This window comes from Podarcis melisellensis (assembly GCF_964234715.1).
Source record: "Podarcis melisellensis genome assembly, chromosome: 8".
Lineage (NCBI taxonomy): Eukaryota > Metazoa > Chordata > Lepidosauria > Squamata > Lacertidae > Podarcis > Podarcis melisellensis.
This window is the reverse complement of record NC_138540.1, coordinates 18280075-18288746: the sequence shown is the minus strand read 5'-3', so window position 1 is coordinate 18288746 and position 8672 is coordinate 18280075. Positions and strand designations below refer to the sequence as shown.

Here is an 8672-nt window from a genome sequence, read left to right as displayed (position 1 = left end):
GTCCAGTGAGCTTCATGGCCAAATGAGGGATTTTGAACCCAGGCCTCCCAGCTCCTAGTCCTGGGAGCTGTAGTTTTCCTCGGAGTTACACTTCCCAGCACCCTTAACAAACTACAGTTCCCAGTGGGGTTTTTTGTTTTTTTTAAGGGAGCCATGTGCTTCCAGCGTCCTTTATTTATTTTACTCATTTATGACATTTCTATCTCACCTTTTCCTCCCAAGGAGCTCAAATTGGTCCCCCCTCCATTCATCCCCACATAACAACCCTGCGAGGTAGGTCAGGCTGAGAAGCAGCGGCCGGCCAAAGGTCTTTGGCCGAGGGGGGCGGATTTGAACCCGGGACTCTAACCAGTGCACCGCACTGCCTTTCATAGACCGGGATTGTTTCAACATATGCTGCAATTCCCAACTGACGCCTAAAGATGAACCCGTGCGATTCCCATAGGCGTTTTACTCCCGGGGAAGGAAACGTGCGTGCATTGCATCGCGGGGATCCAGTCCTTTGCAATCGCCCGGCCCCTCCCCTCCTGCGCCCTGCCCTCTTGGTCTCCTTTAAGAGGAGGAGCTGGGCCGGGCAGCTGGGAGGTTATTTGGAGCCCATGTGACGCGACGCTGCTCGGCTTCTTAGTAGCGGAGACTCTGGCCTGGCGTCGGATTCAAGGCGGGGAGAGCTGGGAGTGAAGGCGATCCGAAAGACCCGGGGCTTCGCTGCCGCCTTCGTCGTCCACGGAGTTTGCAACCCACCCCGAGGTACATGCTCCGAGCTCGTGTGCATGCACGCACACACAGAGAGAGAGATTTGCAATATTGCTCGCAAGACTCTTTGGCCGCTTTGTTCTGGGTAGGAGAAGGAAAAACAACCCAACTGTCCTGCAACCGCAGAGTTGACGATAAGCCTTATTTTGCAACCCCCGCCAACAAAACCTCTGATCCATGAGCAGGCTTCGGGAGGAATAATAATAAAGATTTACCTCGGAATGGTGTGCCCCGGATTTGTTGGGAGGTAAGACCGGAAAGTGGTGGGATATATCCGCGAAAGGGAGTTGTGTTTTTCCCCCTACCCCTCCCCTGTTACCGTAAACTTGGAATCTCTTGATTCGGAGTTGCTGCCCCTTTAGCTGCGTGTGAATGCAGAAGAGTTTTCATCCTCTCCGTATCAATGGATTCGCTGAGTGTTTGACTCGCGCTGATGTTGTTGTAAAGGGCTGAAAGCCCTTTAGCAAAATAAACATGCCCTTTTGCTTATTTCTTTGCTTTTGAAATGGCATAATGTTGAGACAGCAGTCTTGGGGACACTTCCTTGACTCTTAAAAAAGTCCTGTCCGTGTGTCTATTTTACTAAGTAAGTACAGGATCGTGGTATGAATGGTCTTGCAGAAAGAAGTGCGGCTGTGGGATAATTTTGGAGCTGGCAAACCCTGGGATGGCCTTAAGCATGTTCCAAAAAGTTGAGCAAATTGGCGATTTGGTGTGTGTGTTTGCTAAAAGCCAGGAAAAACATTTATTTCTTCCTACTCGTGGCTGCCTGTATAACCGATATCTGAAAGCCACGATCCAGTGCTTCTGGGAACTTGAAAGCAGCTGCTTTCTTCTAAGTCAAATCTTTGTTCAGTATTGTCTGCTCTGGCTGGCAGCTGTTCCTCTGGGGCTTCTGTCTTCCCACCCCTGCTTGGAGAGGCTGAGAATTGTACCTGTGGCATGCAGAGCTAAGCGTTCTCCCGCTGAGCCACAGTTCTTCTCATTGGGAGTTTTGATTCCCATTGATCATAGACCCTCCCATTGAAATTGCAATCGGAAAGGGTGACAGCTGGATCTCACTCTGGGCGTGTGGTTTTTATTAGATCTTAGCACGACTAGAAGTGCCATCGCTTTCACAGATATTTCAGGCATTCTCGAGGTCTCTTAAAACAGTTGCTCTTGCAGAAGCAAACTTAATTTGACTCTCAGATGCACTTGTGCACTTTTCCTCCTTTCTGCCTGCTCGATCTTCCCATCAACCCTGCGAGGTAGGCCTCTGAGGAGCCACCGTTCGCACCAGTGTCTGGTTTCTGCATCCTATCTGGAACTGGCCTCCTTGAGAAAACACTTCTGAAAAAGCATTTGGTGCCATCGTCATGTTTCCCAGACCCTGGGAATCTTCCAAACTTCGGATGCTTTTCCATTCTCTCTGTACATCTGGAGAATGACTTGCCCCAGGCCACCCACCAAGCCACTGGGCTGAGCTGGGGATCCAGCTGCCCTCTTGCTGAATCCCTATAGAAAGGGGCTCGGAAATATCTCGGTGGGGTTTGCTTGTTTGGGGCAGGAGTGTGGAGTGAAGGGAAGAGAAGAACCAGCATTTGAAAAGTTGGAGCCTGCCTGATTGGTTTTGCAAAAGTGTCTGCTGTTACCCAGGAGCAACAGATGTTTTTGTTTAGACCACAGCTCCTATCAGCCTGGGGCCTGTTCTTCGGCATCCTTTACCTGTGTCCCAAATTGAGCTCATGGGGCAGCTGTGTAGCTTGGTGGCAGAGCACATGCTTTTCATGCAGAATGTCCCACTTTCAACCCCCTGTCACTCCAGGCAGGCCTGGGAGAGACTCCCTGTCCGAAAGCCTGGAGAGCTGCTGCCAGGCAGTGCTAAGCTAGGTCCTGACTTCTCCCAGCAGTTCTGCGAGACAGAGAGGTTGCAGTGAGCAATTTTCCTGCTCTTGCGCCCTTTATGACACCCCCCCCGACTTTGCTTCATTCTCTGAAGTGTGTGTCGGGGGCAGGATCCCTATCCTGTATGTCTATTTCTATTAATCAGGTTAGTTTTTAGTTGATTAAATTTGACTGGATCTGCAGGTAAGGGTTGTTTTTTACAAAGAAGTTCAGAGGGACAAAGCGTAACAAAGGTGTTTACATCATAGATAGCCAATGTGGTGACTTAGAGGTGTTGCAGGACTACAGCTCCCATTGCCCCTGACTATTGGCCACACTCACTGGGGTGGATGCCATCGGAAAGGCAGCAGATTCCCTCGCTGCGAGAAGCCAAGTTACAGGGAACCAGGCAGAGGGCCTTCTCGGTAGTGGCACCCACCCTGTGGAAAACCCTCCCACCAGATGTCAAAGAGAAAAACAACTACCAGACTTTTAGAAGACATCTGAAGGCAGCCCTGTTTAGGGAAGTTTTTAATGTTTAATAGACTATTGTACAGTGGTACCTCGGGTTACAGACGCTTCAGGTTACAGACTCCGCTAACACAGAAATAGTACCTTGGGTTAAGAACTTTGCTCCAGGATGAGAACAGAAATTGCGCTGCGGCGGCATGGTTGCAGTGGGAGGCCCCATTAGCTAAAGTGGTACCTCAGGTTAAGGACAGTTTCAGGTTAAGAACGGACTCCAGAACAAATTAAGTTCTTAACCAGAGGTACCACTATATTTTAATATTCTGTTGGAAGCCGCCCAGAGTGGCTGGGGAAACCCAGCCAGATGGGCAGGGTATAAATAACAAATTATTATTATCATTATTCCCAGCCATGTTTGATTAAATTAAAAGCCAGAGCGGGCACTCGTGCAGAGATAAAACAGTGAGCCTCCTTTTTCTGGATGGTGCTCCCAGCTCCAAGGAGCCTTTAGACCAGAACCTGTGGACCCGCTGGCTGCTGCTGAACTAAAACTCACACCATTCCTGACCATTGAGCATGCTGACTGGGTCTGATGGGAATTGGAGTCCAACATGAGGAGATCCAAAGTTCCCCACTCCTAATTTAGATGGTGAATGTACATGTCCTGAATATATTGTTGAGGAAAGGCATTCCTTTATAGATGTGAAGGCAGGGATGCCTTTCCTAGGACAAATACCTTGAATTACTTGCATGGGGGGGGGGGAATCTGCCTGATTTTAGGGGAACTTTTTCAAAGTTTTTTTCTATTCACCTAGTAGCTGAAGTGGTTTGAAACATCACAGCCCTATTCTCTCCCCCCCCCCCCCAATTACATATTAAGAGAGAATATATATTGTCTTTCTCGTATAGATATAGAAAATACATTTGTTTTGTAAAAAAAGAAAAACAAACCGTAGTATGGAAAATCATAGCTTCTGCCCTTGAGTTGTGTGTCCAATGAAAGTATTCTGCTAGGACCCAACGCTTTGCCAGTGGTTCCTTTGCCAACCTGGTGCCCTCCAGATGTTTCAGAAGTGAGGGGTGGGTGATTTCTGGATTGCTACATCGCGATATATCACCAGCTAAACATGGTTCAATGGGACAATGTAGAGGCGAGTCCATCAACTGTGTCATCTGAGGCTGATGGAAGTTGTGGTCCAAAACATCTGCACCACATCTGGCTGGGCTGGCCCTGCATGTAGTATAAGGAAGACTGATCTGTCAGCTAGGATGCTTCCTGTTCAGGTCCTGTTCATGCTGCCTTGTCAACTGAATTTGTGCCAGTTGCTCTCAGCAGTACAACAGCTTTATAGGTATTGAAGCCATGGCATGTGAAGGAGTCCAAACCACTTGAAAGATAAGGGGACAGAGCATCTGCTTTGCATGCAGAAGGTCCCAGGTTCAAACTCCAGTGTTTCCAGGTAGGGCTGGGAAAGAGTCCTGGCTGAAATCCTGGTGAGCTGCTGCCAGCCAGTGTAGACAATATTGAACTAGATGGACAACTTGCCTGACCTTGGTGTAAGACAGTTTCCTATGTTCCTTGAAGCCAGATGCCCAAATCACTACCTCTTTCTCTCTGCCTTCCAAACATTATTCTGTGAACTGCCCTGAGACCCCCAGGTATAGGGCGGTATATAAATTCTATAATTATTATTAATAATAATTAATACCACATTTTTACGTGTATATCACGCCCCCCCCCTGTATAAGACGCCCCCTATTTTGGGGGACTCCAAATTGAGAAAATGGAGGGAGATTGTATCCGTGTAGAAGACGGCCCACAATTTTGAACAGAATTTTTAAATAAAAAAACCTAGTCTTATGCACAGAAAAGTACGGGACTTCTTGTGAAAATGTGGCTTCTAATTTTTTATTTTTTTAAAATTTGCTGTTCTGCTGTTAAGTTGTCTCTAACTTTTAAGTCCTGCTCCAAGTAGACCCATTGAAATGAATGGGGCTAGAGGTGGTTCCTGGCCATTCATTTTGAGGGGTCTGCTAGTGAATAGGACTAGCACTGAGTACAGCCGGTTGTCTCACCCGTCTTGCAGGGCTGTCCTGATGAAGGTGCCAGAGGCCATTCTTCTCGTGAGAAATTTGCAGCTGAGGGTTGGGAGGGCGCCCTGTAATTGTCCCCAACGATTAGCTGCGGGGTTGAGCAACAGCATGCTTCGTTTTATCGGCAGGCCGGGACAATTAGCGTGTTGCAGAGAAACACTTCACAGCCAGAGGTCAGGGCGTTCTGCAGGTGAGATCGCTTCAGCTTTCAGAGTAAAACAGAAACAAACAAAAGTCCGACCTCGAAGGGAGAGCAGTATTTATTTAGTATGTGTGCTGAGTCACAGAGGGGTCCCGGTGACAGGTCTAAGAAATCTTCTGGAGAAAGTATGCCATGCAGCCAATTTCGCAATGCGCCCAAGTCACAGCAGCACAGGAAACTTGCCTTCTATTGAGTCAAGCGATTGGTCCATCTGGTTCAGTGTCAACTACACTGACCAGGAGCGGTCCTTTCAGCTGGGGCAGAGAAATCCTGGTTCTGAGAGCTGCCTGGGAAGCTGGCGTGTTGTACGTTCACTTACAAGCGCAGGGGCGTCTCTGGCCCTCCAAGCCTTTCTGTGTGGCCCTTGAAGTTCTCTCCAGGCCACGCCCCTCATCACACTCTCCAAAGGAACCTAGGAAAAGCTTGACTTAGACCCTTGGTCCATCTAGCTAGCTCTATTGGGGGCGAGGGAATCCAGGGAGAACTTTCTCTTGCTGTACCTTCAGGTCTGGCAGTAGACGCATTTAAATAAAACCTGAAAAGGCCTTTGTCTTAGAATTGGAGAACAGCATGTCTTATCCGAGGAACAAGACAAGTGTGCTAATTTATTACTAGGAAGCAAGATGCGATCTTCGGTTGTTTCTCTCTCTCTCTCCCTGTCCTGTCCCGAACCCAGATGACCCCGGTTTCCTCGTGTGACTTGCAGGGCCTCTAATTGCTTCTGTGCCTGGTTTCCCCTCTTCCTCTATACTGTCTTGTGCAATGCATGGCTCTGGGCGGGGCGTGCACCCTCCTCCAGTGCACCATGTGCAATGCTCAGTGCAAGCGGCGCTCTTAAACCTGTCGGATGAACTGCTCACATCAGCAGATGGGGTGGCATGGGTGTCAGGCCAAAGGGGGTCCATGTAGCCAGGGACCCTGTCCTCAGTCGCCAGCCACATGCCCCAGTGGGAAGCACAACCTGAGCACATCAGAATTCTCCCCACCTGTGATTCTCAGCAAGCAGGCACAGAGTGCAGGTTGATCAAACATAGCCGTTGTGGTCTGTAGATTTCTCCATGGACCTCTGTAATCCTCCTTTAAAGCCATCACTACATGTCAAGGGAGGAACGCGGGTGGCGCTGTGGGTTAAACCACAGAGCCTAGGACTGATCAGAAAGTTGGCGGTTCGAATCCCCGCAGCGGGGTGAGCTCCCGTTGCTCAGTTCCAGCTCCTGCCAACCTAGCAGTTCGAAAGCACGTCAAAGTGCAAGTCCAGCGGAAGGTAAATGGCGTTTTCCGTGCGCTCTGGCTCGCCAGAAGCAGCTTAGTCATGCTGGCCAAATGACCCGGAAGCTGTACGCCGGCTCCCTCAGCCAATAAAGCGAGATGAGTGCTGCAACCCCAGAGTCGTTCACGACTGGACCTAATGGTCAGGGGTCCCTTTACCTTTACCTTATATGTCAAGGGAGTGAATTCTGTAACTATGTGCTGTGCTAAAAAACAAAAGCCTGTCATGGATTCCCCACAGTCCAGCTTCATGATCCTAATGATCATGATCCTAATCTTATTAGGGAGAAGCATGTCTCTCCATTTTTCATGTTGATCTTTACTAAACATTGATTGTGTAGGTGTGTCTGTCCTGACCTATTTATTTATAACCCATCTCTTTGTCCAAGGAGCTAAAGGTGGTGTGCAGGTTTCTCCCCCTCCTCATTTAATCCCCACACAACAACCCTGCGAGGCAGGGATTGGCCGAAGGTCACACTCAGGGAGCTTCATGGCCAGTTGGAGGATTTGAATCCTGGTCTCCTGGGTCCCAGTCCAATACAGTGGTACCTCGGGTTAAGTACTTAATTTATTCCGGAGGTCCTTTCTTAACCTGAAACTGTTCTTAACCTGAAGCACCACTTTAGCTAATGGGGCCTCCTGCTGCTGCCGCGCCACCGGAGCACGATTTCTGTTCTCATCCTGAAGCAAAGTTCTTAACCCGATGTACTATTTCTGGGTTAGCGGAGTCTGTAACCTGAAGCGTCTTTAACCTGAGGTACCACTGTAATGCAACCTGCACTTTAATAAAGCCTATGGGGGGAAACCAAAACAAACTCCAAGCTCCCAGAATCCTTTGGGGGGGGAGCCATTGCTGCTTAAAGTCACATGACATTGTTTTAAGCATAGAGTGCAGATGGGAGGAGGTTTAAAGGAAGAGTCACACTTCCATGGAAAAGCAAAAGCGGGGGAATGTTTGGTGGATGTTTGGAGGCTGCGACTGACACGTTCCAAACGAATTTCTGTCTCGTCTCTTCTTGCTACTTAAATGCACACTTATGGCATCCCAGACTCAGTAGTGCAGCAGCCGTGAACAGTGACCCTGCTGTGTTGTGGGTGTGCTGTTGTGTTGTTGTTGTTGTTTTGGCATGGGGAGGTTTGTCCAGTCCTGCTTCAGTGCATCCCTGCAGAAGAATGCCTGCTGGATCAGGCCAGTGGCCCATACTGTTCAGCATCTTGTTCTTTCCAAGGTCATGCAGGTTTCCTACTGAAACATCTGGACCTGATCAGAAGGCATCACTCTCCCCTGGTTTCCAGCATCTGGTATTTGGAAGCATTCCTGCCTCCCAACTACGGAGGGTGGAGCTTAGCCATCCTGGCTAGTAGCTGTCAATAGCTTTCTCCATGAATTGGTCTAAGCCACCCTGGTTAGTGGCCATCCTGTGGGAGGGAGTTCCACAGGTGAACAATAAGTCATTTTTTAATCTGTCCTGAATCCTCCATTATTCAACCACACTGGATGTCCACAATTTCTTGTGTTATGATAGAAAAATAAAACTTTCTCCCTATCCACTTTCTCTGCGCTGCCACCTCTTCTATCATGTCATCTCTTACTTGCCTTTGAATCTATTTAGAGATGCAACAGGCTTGGAATAACTATCAAACTCAGCTGGGGGTTCCCAAAACTGTGGTTCAGAGACCACCAATGGCCCACAAGCTTCATTCAGGGGGTCTGTGGCACGCCTGCATCAAATATTTGCATTAGATTTCTTATACCTTGAATTTTATTGCATCACAATTTGATTTGCGGGATGCACATCATAATGCGATAAGACTGCAATATATGGGAAATAAAAGGAGCAATAAAAAATGCAGTTAGAAATCATACAGTTCCTAGCACAGAGTGTTACAACTGTTACAGCAAGCGGCAAAATTATTAAGTCGTCCACTAAGACCACCTGCAATTTTCAAGTGCTTTGTGGGCGCAGAAAAGTTTGAGAACTGCTAGGATAGGTCATTTTTTTTAAAAAAATGGTTA

The 8672-nt window shown here is 48.4% G+C and overlaps 1 protein-coding gene across 2 annotated transcripts in view; it reads left to right on the top strand.

Annotated features, from left to right (window-relative positions):
• Positions 1 to 580: 580 nt before the first annotated feature.
• SPSB1 (splA/ryanodine receptor domain and SOCS box containing 1) overlaps positions 581 to 8672 on the top strand; it is a 36001-nt gene continuing 27909 nt past the window's right edge. The window contains exon 1 of one of the 2 annotated variants that reach the window (XM_081923849.1): positions 581 to 750. The gene's annotated coding sequence lies outside the window, so the exon portion shown is untranslated. Of the gene's footprint in view, positions 1004 to 8672 lie in introns of both variants that reach the window. The other variant, XM_081923848.1, reaches the window with a different exon arrangement.